The sequence below is a fragment of the Hemiscyllium ocellatum genome, chromosome 18 (genome assembly GCF_020745735.1).
Source record: "Hemiscyllium ocellatum isolate sHemOce1 chromosome 18, sHemOce1.pat.X.cur, whole genome shotgun sequence".
NCBI lineage: Eukaryota > Metazoa > Chordata > Chondrichthyes > Orectolobiformes > Hemiscylliidae > Hemiscyllium > Hemiscyllium ocellatum.
In genome coordinates this window covers 55,352,303-55,367,349 of record NC_083418.1, presented here as the reverse complement: position 1 = coordinate 55,367,349, position 15,047 = coordinate 55,352,303, and the positions used below count along the sequence as shown (strand labels likewise).

At 42.1% G+C, this 15,047-nt stretch overlaps 1 protein-coding gene across 2 annotated transcripts in view; it reads left to right on the top strand.

Moving 5' to 3' along the window:
- The window catches only part of spon1b (spondin 1b), a 349,924-nt gene that overhangs the window by 133,090 nt on the left and 201,787 nt on the right, over positions 1-15,047 (top strand). The window lies entirely within an intron of this gene.

Here is a 15,047-nt window from a genome sequence, read left to right as displayed (position 1 = left end):
CACAGATAGTATCTTCCTGTTAGAGTCATAGTCATAGAGATGTACAGCATGAAAACAGATCCTTCGGTCCAACCCATCCATGCCGACCACATATCCCAACCCAATCTAATCCCACCTGCCAGCACCCAGCCCATATCCCTCCAAACCCTTCCTATTCATATACCCATCCAAATGCCTCTTAAATGTTGCAATTGTACCAGCCTCCACCACATCCTCTGGCAGCTCATTCCATACACGGACCATCCTCTGCGTGAAAAAGTTCCCTCTTAGGTGTCTTTTATATCTTTTCCCTCTCACCCTAAACCTATGCCCTCTAGTTCTGGACTCCCCGACCCCAGGAAAAGACTTTGCCTATTTCTGCTATCCATGCCCCTCATTGTTTTGTAAACCTCTATAAGGTCCCCCTCAACCTCCGACGCTCCAGGAAAAACAGCCTCAGCCTGTTCAGACTCTCCTGTAGCTCAAATCCTCCAACCTTGGCAACATCCTTGTAAATTCTTTCGGAACCCTTTCAAGTTTCACACCATCTTTCCGATAGGAAGGAGACCAGAATAGCACGCAATATTCCAACAGTGGCCTGATCAATGTCCTGTACAGCTGCAACATGACCTCTCAACTCCTGTACTCAATACTCTGACCAATAAAGGAAAGCATACCAAATGCCTTCTTCACTATCCTATCTACCTGTGACTCCACTTTCAAGGAGCTATGAACCTGCATTCCAAGGTCTCTTTGTTCAGCAACACTCGCTAGAACCTTACCATTAAGTGTTATAAGTCTTGCTAAGATTTGTTTTCCCAAAATGCAGAACCTCGCATTTATCTAAATTAATCTCCATCTGCCACTTCTTAGCCCATTGGCTCATCTGGTCCAGATCCTGTTGTAATCTGAGGTAACCCTCTTCGCTGTGCACCACACCTCCAATTTTAGTGTCATTTGCAAACTTACTAACTGTACCTCTTATGCTCGCATCCAACTCATTTATGTAAATGACAAAAAGTAGAGGGCTCAGCACCAATCCTTGTGGCACTCCACTGGTCACAGGCCTCCAGTCTGAAAAACGACCCTCCACCACCATCCTCTGTCTTCTACCTTTGAGCCAGTTCTGTATCCAAATAGCTAGTTGTCCCTGTATTCCATGAGATCCAACCTTGCTAATCAATCTCCCATGAGAAACCTTGTCGAATGCCTTACTGAAGTCCACATAGATCACATCTACTGCTCTGCCCTCATCAATTTTCCTTGTTACTTCTTCAAAAAACTCAATCAAGTTTGTGAGACATGATTTCCCACGCACAAAGCCATGTTGACTATCCCGAATCAGTCCTTGCCTTTCCAAATATATGTACATCCTGTCCCTCAGGATTCCCTCCAACAACTTGCCCACCACCGAGGTCAGGCTCACTGGTCTATAGTTAGGGTGCAAGGAAAGGCTTCTAGGTGTAGGAAATGCTGGATGACTAAAGAAATTGACAGTTTCATTAAGCAAAAGAAGGAAGCATATGCTTCAGGTACAAACGATAGATCAAATGAATCCTTCGAGTATAAAGACAGTAGGAGTATACTTAAGAGGGAAATCAGGAGGGTATAATGGGGACATGAGATCACATCATCAAATAGAGTTAAGGAGAATTCAAACGGTTTTTACAAATACATTAAGGACAAAAGGGTAAAGTTTGTGAGAAAATTTGTAGCTCGGGTGCTCGTTGTTGTGGTTCTGTTCGCCGAGCTGGGAGTTTTTGTTGCAAACGTTTCGTCCCCTTTCTAGGTGACATTCTCACTGCTTGGCAGCCTCCTGTGAAGCGCTTCTGTGCTGATTCCTCCGGCATTTATACTGGTTTGAATCTGCCGCTTCCGGTTATCAGTTGCTGTCCGCTGCAGTGGCCGGTATATAGGGTCAAGGTCGATGTGTCTGTTGATAGAATTTGTGGATGAGTGCCATGCCTCTAGGAATTCCCTGGCTGTTCTCTGTTTGGCTTGCCCTATAATAGTGGTGTTGTCCCAATCAAATTCATGTTGTTTGTCATCTGAGTGTATGGCTACTAAGGATAGCTGGTCGTGTCATTTCGTGGCTAGTTGGTGTTCATGGATGCGGGTTGTTAGCTGTCTTCCTGTTTGTCCTATGTAGTGTTTTGTGCAGTCCTTGCATGGGATTTTGTACACTACGTTGGTTTTGCTCATGCTGGGTATCAGTTCCTTTGTCCTGGTGAGTTGTTGTCTGAGAGTGGCTGTTGGTTTGTGTGCTGTTATGAGTCCTAGTGGTCGCAGCAGTCTGGCTGTCAGTTCAGAAATGCTCCTGATGTATGGTAGTGTGGCCAGTCCTTTGGGTTGTGGCATGTCCTCATTTCGTTGTCTTTCCCTTAGGCATCTGTTGATGAAATTGCGCGGGTATCCATTTTTGGTGAATACCTTGTATAGGTGTTCTTCTTCCTCTTTTTGTAGTTCTGGTGTGCTGCAGTGTGTTGTGGCCCTTTTGAATAATGTCCTGATGCAACTTTGTTTGTGTGTGTTGGGGTGGTTGCTTTCATAGCTCAGGACTTGGTCTGTGTATGTGGCTTTTCTGTATATCCTCGTGGTGAAATCCCCGTTCAGTGTTCTCTGTACCATCACGTCTAGGAATGGGAGCTGGTTGTCCTTTTCTTCCTCTCTCGTGAATCGGATTCCTGTGAGTGTGGCATTGATGATCTGGTGTGTGTTCTCTATTTCTGTGTTTTCAATGATTACAAAGGTGTCGTCCACATATCTGACCCAGAGTTTGGGTTGTAATTGCATTAAAACTGTTTTTTCTAACCTTTGCATTACTGCTTCTGTTATGAGTCCGGAGATCGCTGAGCCCATGGGTGTTCCGTTGATTTGTTCAAATATCTGGCTGTTGAATGTGAAGTGTGTTGTGAGGCACAGGTCCAGTAGTTTAAGTATGCCGTCTTTGTTAATAGGTTCAACGTCCTGTTGTCTGTTATGTATGTCCAGCAGGTTGGATATTGTTTCTCTGGCTAGGGTTTCTCTGGTTGTCAATAGAGGTGAACAGTGCCATTACAACGAATGAGACCATGGTTTCTTCCTTGTCTATGTGTATATTTCTGATGATGTCCAAGAATTCTTGTGTTGACTGTATAGAGTGTCTGGATCCGCTGATCAGGTGTTTCAGTTTCTGTACACAAACCAGACATCCCACTCAGACCCATAGTATCACTACCAGGAACACCATCACACAAACTGGCAAAAGAGCTAGAACAGAAACTGAAACGAACACACACAAACCAAGTTGCATCAGGACATTATTCAAAAGGGCCACAACACACTGCATCACCCCAGAACTACAAAAAGAGGAAGAAGAACACCTATACAAGGCATTCACCAAAAACGGATACCCGCGCAATTTCATCAACAGATGCCTAAGGGAAAGACAATGAAATGAGGACATGCCATAACCCGAAGGACTGGCCACACTACCATACATCAGGAGCATTTCTGAACTGACAGCCAGACTGCTGCGTCACTAGGACTCATAACAGCACACAAACCAACAGCCACTCTCAGACAACAACTCACCAGTACAAAGGACCCGATACCCAGCATGAGCAAAACCAACGTAGTGTACAAAGTCCCATGCAAGGACTGCACAAAACACTACATAGGACAAACAGGAAGACAGCTAACAACCCGCATCCATGAACACCAATTAGCCACGAAATGACACGACCAGCTATCCTTAGTAGCCATACACTCAGATGACAAACAACATGAATTTGATTGGGACAACACCACTATTATAGGGCAAGCCAAACAGAGAACAGCCAGGGAATTCCTAGAGGCATGGCACTCATCCACAAATTCTATCAACAGACATATCCACCTAGACCCTATATACCGGCTACTGCAGCGGACAGCAACTGACAACCGGAAGCAGCAGATTCAAACCAGTATAAATGCCGGAGGAATCAGCACAGAAGCGCTTCACAGGAGGCTGCCAAGCAGTGAGGATGTCACCTAGAAAGGGGACAAAATGTTTGCAACAAAAACTCCCAGCTCGGCGAACAGAACCACGACAACAAAAGGGTAACTAAGGAGAGAATAGGGCCCTCAAGAATCAGCAAGGCGGCCTTTGTGTGGAGTCGCAGGAGATGGGAGGAGACTCTAAACAAGTATTTTGCATAAGTATTTACTATGGGAAAGGACATGGAAGATATAGAATGTGGAGAAATAGATGATGACGTCTTGAAAAATGTCCATATTACAGAGGAGGAAGTGCTGGAAGTCTTGAAATACAAAAGTGAACAAAAGTGTTTAAGAAGGATCATAAGGACAAGCCAGGGAACTATAGACCAGTGAGCCTGAAGTAGGTGGTGGGCAAGTTGTTGAAGGGAATCCAGAGGGACAGGATGTACATGTATTTGAAAAGGCAAGGACTGATGAAGGATAGTCAACATGGCTTTATGTGTAGGAAAACATGTCTCACAAACTTGATTGAGTTTTTGGAAGAAGTAACAAAGAGGATTGATGAGGGAAGAGTGGTGGGCATGATCTGTATGGACTTTAGTAAGGTGTTTGATAAGGTTTCCCATGAGACACTCGTTAGCAAGGTTAGAGTTCATGGATTATAGAGAGAACTAGCCATTTGGATACAGAGTTGGCTCAAAGGTAAAAGACAGAGGGTGGTAGTGGCGGGTTGTTTTTCAGACTGGAGGCCTGTGACCAGTGGAGTGACACAAGGATCAGTGCTGGGTCCACTGCTTTTCGTCATTTACCTAAATGATTTGGATGTTAGTGTAAGAGGTATAGTTAGTAAGTTTGCAGCTGACGCTAAAATTGGAGGTGCAGTGGACAGCGATGAAGTTTATCTCAGATTACAACGGGATCTTGATCAGATAGACCAATGGGCTGAGAAATTGCAGATGGAGTTTAATTTAGATAAATGTGCGGTGCTGCATTTTGGGAAAGCAAATTTGAGCAGGACTTATACACTTAATGGTAAGGTCGTTGGGAGTGTTGCTGAACACAGAGACCTTGGAGTGCACATTCATAGCTCCTTGAAAGTGGAGTCGCAGATAGATAGGATAAGGAAGAAGGCATTTGGTATGCTTTTCTTTATTGCTCAGAGTATTGAGTACAAGAGTTGGGAGATCATGTTGCGGCTGTACAGGACATTGGTTCAGCCACTTTTGGAATATTGCATACAATTCTGGTCTTCTTCCTATTGGAAGGATGTTGCGAAACCTGAAAGGGTTCAGAAAAGATTTAGAAGGATGTTGCCAGGGTTGGAGGATTTGAGCTCCAGAGAGAGGATGAACAGGCTGAGGCTGTTTTCTTTGGAGCGTCAGAGGCTGAGGGGTGACCTTATAGAGGTTTACAAAATTATGAGGGGCATGGATAGAGTAATAGGCAAAATCTTTTCCCTAGGGTTGGGGAATCCAGAACTAGAGGGCATAGGTTTAGGATGAGACGGGAAAGATATAAGAAACCGAAAGGACGACTTTTTCATGCAGAGGATGGTACGTGTATGGAATGAGCTGCCAGAGGAAATGGTGAAGGCTTGTACAATTGTAACATTTAAAAGATATCTGGGTGGGTATATGAGTAGGAAGGGTTTGGAGGGATATGGGGCGGGTTCTGGCAGGTGGGACAAGATTGGGTTGGGATAACTGGTCTGCTTGGACGAGTTGGACCGAAAGGTGCTATACATCTCTATGACTCTGTAACCAGACCATCACTAATACATCACTGTCTCCCTGTGATCTTACGCTTGTTAGCTTGGAACATTTTGTATGATAGGGAATGATGTGCATGAACACTTGAAACACATTCCTGTCACACCTAACTTCATGGACTGGAGATATGATCATAGAATTTGCTCCATTACTTTTGAATTGGATCGGTTTATTTTCTTCAAAATGAGTCACATTCATTAGTCCAGATTATGCCAGAATGTGTCTTTTTGACCCATACCCCATAAGCCTGTTCCTCATCCTGTCATTCAAATTCCCCTTGGACTGTAATTTGCTAGAAGTGGGAATTGCCAATGATGCTGTGAGGGCAAAGGGACATTTGGGATCTTGGTAAATAATTTAAAAGAATGAGAGATGATCTTATTAAAATATCCAGGAATCTTTCAGGTCTTGACAGGGTAAATACTGAGAGGATGTTTCACTTCATGGGAGAATCTAGGACCAGAGGGCATATCCTCAGAATAAAGGGATGCCAATTTAATGAGGAGTAATTTTTTTCTCTTCGAAGTTGGTGGGTCTTTGTAATGCCTTGTCAGAGAGAGCTGGATGGCAGGGTCCTTATGTATATTTAAAGCTGGAATAGATAGTATCTTGGGTGGAAGGGAGAAAAGGATTATAGGGAAAATGCAGGTTAATGGAAATGAGGAGTGTTGGATCAACCGTGATCCTATTTAACGGTGGAGCAGAGTTGTGGGGTCAAATGGCCTACTCCTGCTCCTATTTCTAGTGATTGTCATGGTCTAACAATTGATTCTTATTATTCAAGGAGATAAAAGGAAAGGAAAAAGAAGAAAAACAGGGAAGGAAATTAAGTGATTTAGAGTCAAATCAGGTACAGTGAAACAAACGGAAAGGAAGATTTGGAAGAGGAGAGATTGAAAGGAAAACAATCAAAATAAAGCATTTTAAAAAAAACAAATCTCTAATAAGAATTTACTTACTTCCTGTGGAAGTTTTAGTCTAGAGTTTAAACTTGTTCACAACTCAGGGCGCAATTCTTCTTTATCCAAATATATTGACCATTAAATATCTTTGTAATAACTTACATTGTCAAGTTATTGGACTTCCAGCATGGTTTGAGCTATTATTTATTTGCATTCAGAGATGAACCGATTTGACTTAACAACTGGTTTTGCATTTGGCTTGATTTAAAATTTCACTGCCTCTCATGTCAATGCATTGCCAATTAACTACCCCCACATCCCTCTTCTGTGTTGTTCTTCTAGCAAAGAGCCATTTAGTTTTTATTCTCACTGCTTACGTCTCCAGTTTTATTAAATGACATTAGGTACATGTATCAGTTTTACAACACATTCGGCCCACAAATTGCAATATTATTACTCCACATGAACATACTTCCACCTTTGTTTATCTCTGCCATTTCTTTCACCATCGAGTACACAAAACTTAGTTTTATATATTGCCTTTCACAAGTTCAGAATTCAATTAAATGTATGCACCAAAGTGGCTGGGAGGCTCCGGACAATGTAATCAGTTGCAAAGTTGAGACTTGGGGTTGAGACTTCATCATATTCTTGACTCCTAATTGCCCTTGATTAAGTTCAGAGTGGGAAGGGTGTTTGCAGATCTTTATTCAAATACCAATGGTGGAATGCCATAGAGTCATACAGCATGAAAATAGATGCTTCGGTCCAAACAGTCCATGCCAACTATAATCCCAAAATAAACTAGCTCCATTTGTCTGTGCTTAATCCATATCCCTCCAGTACGCCAGCACCAAGGACAACCAACATGGAAAACTCCTTGCCCCTACTTTGTTAGTTCCTTAAACTTATCTTGTTACACACCACATATTTGCTCCTTCCCCTCTTGAGGGTTGTCATAGCTAACATTTTTCTCCAGCCCTCCAGCAGCAAGCTGCATCCTGGGTCTACAGTTATAAACATTGTTCCAGTGATATTGCCCATAATAGAGAGCTCGGAGAAAGTGAGGTCTGCAGATCCTGGAGAAAAGATTTGAAGAGTGTGGCGCTGGGAAAACACAGCTGGTCAGGCAGCATCCAAAGAGCAGGAGAGTCGACGTTTTGGGCATAAGCCCTTCATCAGGAATGAGGGCCCTTATTCCTGATGAAGAGCTTATGCTCGAAACATCGACCCTCCTGCTCCTTGGATGCTGCCTGATTGGCGGTGCTTTTCTAGCACCACACTGTTCGAATTAATAGACAGCTTCTGGGTTTTGATTGAAGGCAACAGGTAAATGACTGCTTGGCCTTAAGTTGGGTTTGTGGGCCCAAAGTGGCCACAGATGAGTTATTACCAACCATATCAAAACAGCTTCACCACCAACAAAGCATTTTGAAACCACTTGTACTATGCAAAATGATGTTTTCATGTAGAGAACTGTTACTGCCAATTTTTGTGCTTCAAAATCCCATATTGAGCCATAGAGATGAACAGCGTGGAAACAGGCCCTTTGGTCCAATTCATTCATGACAACCAGATATCAGAATCTGACCTAGTCCCATTTGCCGGCATATGGCCCAAATCCCTGCTCATCTATCCATCCAGATGCCTTTTAAATGTCATTGTACCGGCCTCCACCACCTCCTCTGGCAGATCATTCCATACAAGCACCACCCTCTGTGTGAGAAAGGTTGCCCTTGAGGTCTTTTTAAAATCACTCCCCTCTCACTTTAAACCTACACCCTCTACTTTAGGACTCTCCCACCCTAGGGAAAATACCTTGCCTATTTACCCTATGGATTCCTCTCATGATTTTATAAACTTCTATAAGTTCAACCTTCAGCCTACAATGATCCAGGGAACAATATCCCAGTGTATGCAGCCTCTCCCTATATCTCAAACCCTCCAGTCCTGGAAACATCCTTGTAATTCCTTTCTGTACCTTCTCAAGATTAACAACATTCTTCTATAAGAGGGCGATGAGAATTGTCTGCAGTATTTCAAAAGTGGACTAATCAGTATCCTACACAGCTGCAACATGACATCCCAACTCCTATATTCAACATTCTGACTAATGAAGGCAAGCGTGCCAAATGCTGCCTTTGCCACCCTGTCTACCTATGACTCCACTTTCAAGAAACTATGCACTTGCACTCCATGTCTCTTTGTTTGGCGACACTCACCAGGGTCCAACCATTAATGGTATGAGTTCTGCACTGATTTGCCTTAGCAAAGTGTAAGCCCTCACATTTATCTAAATTAAATTGATCTGCTACACCTTGGCCAATTGCCCTACCTCATCAAGGTCCCATTGTATTCTGAGATAACCTTCTTCACTGTGCACTATACCACCTATTTTGGTGTCATCTGCAAAATTACTAACCATACCTCCTATATTCACATCCAAATCATTCATATATCCTTGCGGTACACTGCTGGTCACAGGCTTCCACTCTGAAAAGTAACCCTCCAGCACCACCCTCTGTCTCCTCCCTTTAAGCCAATTTGATATTCAATTGGCTAGCTCCCCCAGATCCCATGTGATCTAACTTTACTAACCAGTCTTGTCAACTTAGTCAAACCCTTTGCTGATTTGGATTCAGATTCCCTACAGTGTGGAAACAGGCTCTTCGGCCCAACCAGTCCACACCGACACTCCGAAGAGTAACCCACCCAGACCCATTTCTCTCTGACTAATGCATCTAACACTATGGGTAATTTAGCATGGCCAATTCACCTGACCTGTACATCTTTTGGATTAGTGTGAGGAAACCAGAGCACCCGGAGGAAACCCACGCAGACATGGGGAGAATGTGCAAACTCCCATATTGGTAATGTCTACCATTCTACCTTCTTCAATTTTCTTTGTCACCTCTTCAAAAATCTCAACCAAGATCGGGAAACATAATCTCCCATGCACAAAGCCATGATGACTATGTTAATCAGTCTTTGCCTTTTCAAATGCATGTAAATCCTGTCTCTCAGAATCTCCCTCAACAACTTACCATATGGAAATCAATAACCAGTTCATCTGATTTTGGATGGATTGCCTGAGAAAAGATAGTTGCTGTTGGTCACTTGAAGGACTGACCTGATCTTCTTTAGGTAATGTTATGGGATATTTTACTTTCCTTTCAGAAGACAAATGATTTAACATCTTGCTTAATTGCAGAACTCTCTTATTGTTCCACTGAACTCTCAGATTATGTGATGATCAGGCCCACTGATCTAATATCTAACTCAAGCAGGATCACGTTATCATTTCAGCCAAACCAGCAAAGTACTTGCTCATGGCTCATTAATGTGCCTTGCAATTTCTTGATCAGAGGCATATATATTCTTTGTGGTCAAAGTGAGGACTGTAGATGCTGAAGATCAGAGTCTAGATTAGAATGGTGCTGGAAAAGCACAGCAGGTCAGGCAGCATCCGAGGAGCAGGAAAATTGGCGTTTCGGGCAAAAGCTCTTCATCAGGAATGAGGCAGGGAACCTCTGGAGTGGAGAGATAAATGGGAGGGGGGTGGGTCTAGAAAGAAGGTGGCTAACAGTGCAATAGGTGGATGGCGGTGAGGATGAAGGTGTCATTCGGAGAGGCTTCAGGGCAGAGGAGATGACCTGTAGCTTGCATAATACAAGCATTTTAACCAAACTGAGTGGTATTTAGAGTGAGGGATTGGGTATGATGCATATTATCATCAAGCTGACTTGAAAAAGAAATGCTTCCGAGAGAGGGCCTATTTTAAAAAAAAGAATAATAATTGCACACTGCTGAGAAATTTGTATTGGCTGAGTTAATGAATAGGAAAATAGACTTTAGCTCCCTCAAGCAAGAACTTAATTTCATTGATGCACTATTATGCTAGCAGTGGGGGTTACTGGGGAGGCGGAAAGGAGGGATCAGCCCTAATCAAAGTAGTTATTGCTGCATAATAAACAGATAAGACAAAAGAACCAGGAGCTGTCACTTCAAGCCCAGAAGATTTAGCGCTCAGCTAAAAATGTAATGCAAAATTTATTGGGAGTACTGGTGCAATTATTGGTGTCAGCACACATTATCCCAGACATACATTTTGAAGCTTCAATGTGTTTCTAAAGAATGCAGGCATGTTCTCAAGTTAAAATGATCCACTAATATCCAAGATGATTTGTGAAATGGCTCCCTTCCTTGCTTCTGACCAAATTCCAATCTAACAGTTGTAACGTTTCATTGGTTACAGGCACAGTTCTTTTGGCAGGGCAGGTTTGCAAAATAAAAATTCTTAAAATGAAACACATTGAGATGTGCTTGAAATGTAATGCAACATAACAGGAAATCTTCCAAACTCAGTGTCATTTAATTTGGCTCCTCTATCTCTGCAGGGGGCAAAATGAAAGTCAACACTGCAAAGGAATTCTTCAATATTTTTTCCTGTAAGTCAAATAGCTCCTTGACATTGATATAGAGGCAACATAGCTGAATATAGATGTGTGTTCAGTGTACTCTGTGTTAGCATGTCAAATAATCAAATACTATAGCATAGAAGCAGAACTAAAAATGTGTTGCTGGAAAAGCGCAGCAGGTCAGGCAGCATCCAAGGAGCAGGAGAATCGACATTTCGGGCATGAGCCCTTGATTCCTGAAGAAGGGTTCATGCCCGAAATGTCGATTCTCCTGTTCCTTGGATGCTGCCTGACCTGCTGCTCTTTTCCAGCAACACATTTTCAGCTCTGATCTGCAGCATCTGCAGTCCTCACTTTCTCCTATAGCCTAGAAGCAGCCCATTTGACCCATTGCACCTGTTCTGGCTTTTTAAAAGAACTATGTGATTGTTTCACGCTTTTTGCCCATCATCCTGTGTTTGTTTCCCCTTCAAATATTATTCAATTTCCTTTCAAAAATTATTGTCAAATCTACTACCTCAACACTGATGTAGATCAGCATACTCTTTTTGAATAGTGAAGCAGGTTTGAGGGGCTGAATGGACTACTCCTGTATCTGTGATGCTTTAATCCACCCCCCTACAAGGCGCTGCTACAGATGAGCTACGTTCCCACCCTTAAATCAGTAAGCAGGGTTGCTAACTTTAGTCGGACCACTTTCTGGGTAGTTCATCACGTGACCACCCACTTCCAACCTTCTACTCTGTAATATTAGTCCATAAAAAGAATTATAAACTAAATTATATGAGTCCCAAGAACTGTAGGCATTAATATCCACCATTATTGGTGAGTGCCATGTTGGATTCTGGGATGTCAACAACAGAAAAGGTCACAATATTGCATAAGGACAATGTCAGTGAGTGTCACATAGAATGATAAGGTCAAGAGGGAGGAAGATTCATTTAAAGCCTATATATTTTCACAGATCCTCTTCAACCAAAGAGGAACTCCTGACTGAATAACTGCAGTTCATTACACAAGATACCCATGTGCAATATGTCAAAACATCGGTGAGGAGATTAATCAGAATAAAGTTAAAAATCACACAATAGTTATAGCATCTCCAAATCATGACTTAATCAGAATAGCACCAGAGGTGAAAGTCTTTAAGTGCATGGAGAGCAATTGCATGAGATTTACAGCAGAGAGCTTAAAGGGAAATTTGATAGTAGCATTCAACAATCATGAAGGGTTTTAATAGAATGAAGGTGAAACTGTTTCCAATGACAAAAGTGTTGGTAACCAGAGGTTAGTGGCAAAAGAACCAAAAGTGAAATGAGGAAAATATTTTATGTGGTAAATTCTTACAGTCTATAATACACTACCTGCTAGATTGCAGAATCAAGAATAACTTTCATGAGAGAGTTATATAGAGATTTGAAAGGGAAATTTTGTTAATGAGGAAAGAACAGCAGAATAGAATTAATTGAATGCCTCTTTCAAAAAGTTGGTATTGCAGATATGATGGGCTAAATGACCTCCTGATGTATTAAATTCTATGTTCCTATGCCTGCCTTCTGCAGCAATAGGGATTTACAATCTCAATACAGGCACAAAGAGCAAATAATTGTTTTTTGAGTTATCAATGCACAAATATGCACTAATTGGCTGTTGTCAAATGCATGATCATCTATCCTCAATCAGCTGCAGTCCACAGATTCCACTTACTATGGATAAATCTTTCATGATGATGAATAAGGAATTCTAATATCCCACCTTTCTATCCTTTTAAGTTCATTCAAAACTGCCATTAATAAGTCTCTCTGTCTCCTGTTGGCCTGCCACATATTGGCCTCTGTAAATTTCAATTCACCCAAAAGACTTTTGTTCATGTCATAATTCACAAAGTGCTGTTCACCCACCAGCTAATTGTGCTAAGGCCTATTGTTCCTGCAATGCCTCAAATTTAAAATTCTCAATCGTGTTTTAAATTTCCTATTTGACCTCATTCCTCTCTCCATAACCTTCAGTTTCATAACCCTTTGAGATATCTGTATTCTTCAATTCTAGCCCTTGAGCATCTCTCTGAATTTCCATCAGTCTAATATTGGCAGCCATGCCATCAGCAGCCAGGGGCCTCAGAGCTCGAACCTCCTCCCTCGATCTTTCCATCTGTAAATTTTTCTGTCTTTTTTTGACATGATCCTTAATCTATCTTTCTGAGCAACCTTTTTGGTCCATTATGCCAACATTTCTTTTTGGTCTGGTGTCAAATTTGGCTGACTTTGTGAAGCATCTTGGAACACCTTATGTGTTTGTTGACTTCTCTAACATAAAATGAAAGAGAAAGTCTGAAAAATTAACACTTGGACTCATGGGTGAAAATGTTTTGCTGGAAAAGCGCAGCAGGTCAGGCAGCATCCAAGGAACAGGAGAATCGACATTCCGGGCATGAGCCCTTGATTCCTGAAGAAGGGCTCATGCCCGAAACGTCGATTCTCCTGCTCTTTGGATGCTGCCTGACCTGCTGCGCTTTTCCAGCAACACATTTTCAGCTCTGATCTCCAGCATCTGCAGTCCTCACTTTCCACTTGGATTCATGGTCAAGATATCGGACATGTTTTAAATTTGCTCAGTCTAACCTAGTGAGAGTTGCAAACTTATCAAATGTGTTGTAAAGGCAAACTGATCAGTTTATCAGAATATGAATTAACTTGAATTATCACTTTCTATCACAATTGCTCATTGGTCAAACGCTTTTGTGGGAAATTCAGGAGTTATTTTCTTATCCAGGGAATAGTGAGAATGTGGATCTCACCACAGTGTGGAACAGTTGGGCTGATTTGCATAGCAGAGTTTAAAAAAAAAACTGGGTGAATATATGAGAAAGTAAAGATATCCTGAGAGGGTGAGATGAAGTAAAGGGTAAGAGGCTTATTTGGAACATGAACATAGGCAAAGACCAGTTGGGCTGAATGGCCTATTTCTGTGCTGTAAATATAATGCAATATATAAATAGTTTCTCCACTGATATAAGCAACAAGGTTTCTGGACTTACGTCTGCACAATCTTTCTTCAATTTACTTCAGTTTACTTCAATTCATATCCTTAATTTAATCTGGAAATATATGACTTAGAATTGAGATTCAGAGAACAACATACATCAAGTAGGATTAACTTGTTATTGTAATTAGCAATGTGCAAATTTAAGGATAATGTCAAGATTCCATTGCACAAAAAGGTCATTTGACCATCTGATGCCTCTTTGAAAGAACTACCAAAACAGTTTCACTCCACTTGTCTGTTCCTCTAGCTCTGCAAATGTTTCCTTTACACCGTTTTCAATTCTCTTTTGAAAGGCACAGGTAACAAAACTGAAGCAAGTGTTTCCGGTGGATATCTAAGTACACTCCAGTAAAGTATTTGGATGGATATATGAATAGGAAGGGTTTGGAGGGATATGGATCGGGTGCTGGCAGGTGGGGCTAGATTGGGTTGAGATATCTGGTCGGCATGGACGGGTTGGACCGAAGGGCTTGTTTCTGTGGTGTAAATCTCTATGACTTCTATGACTCTAAGTACCACAAAGCCAGTAGTCGAAGAGTAATTGTCAGCCTCTGGCACTGCTGTAAGTAAATGTGGTGGTGCCAATTCCTGTTTTCAGTTGGATGCTCAGTGTATTTTTGGCCCGGAGTGTGGGTTGGATTGGGAGTCAGTCTTGGCCACTCAAGAAGTATCTAAGAGCTTGTCTGGTTCTGACATGTTTTGGGTGGAAAATCTAACTCAAAGTTCCAGCACAGAGTCCAAAGTTCAAAATGGAGACTAAAACAGAAAACATCCCCCCTGGACTCATCTAATTACTCCCTTCACTTGCCATACACTACCCATACCAAGCTTTACCTCTGTATCTAACCACATGGCCCCTTAAACTCTCTATGCCAAATGATGGACCAATCCCTAACAGCATGGCCCCTAACACTATCTGTAGTAAGGTCTACCTCTGTACCCACCTCTCATGGACTCATGACTCCCCCAGGTCA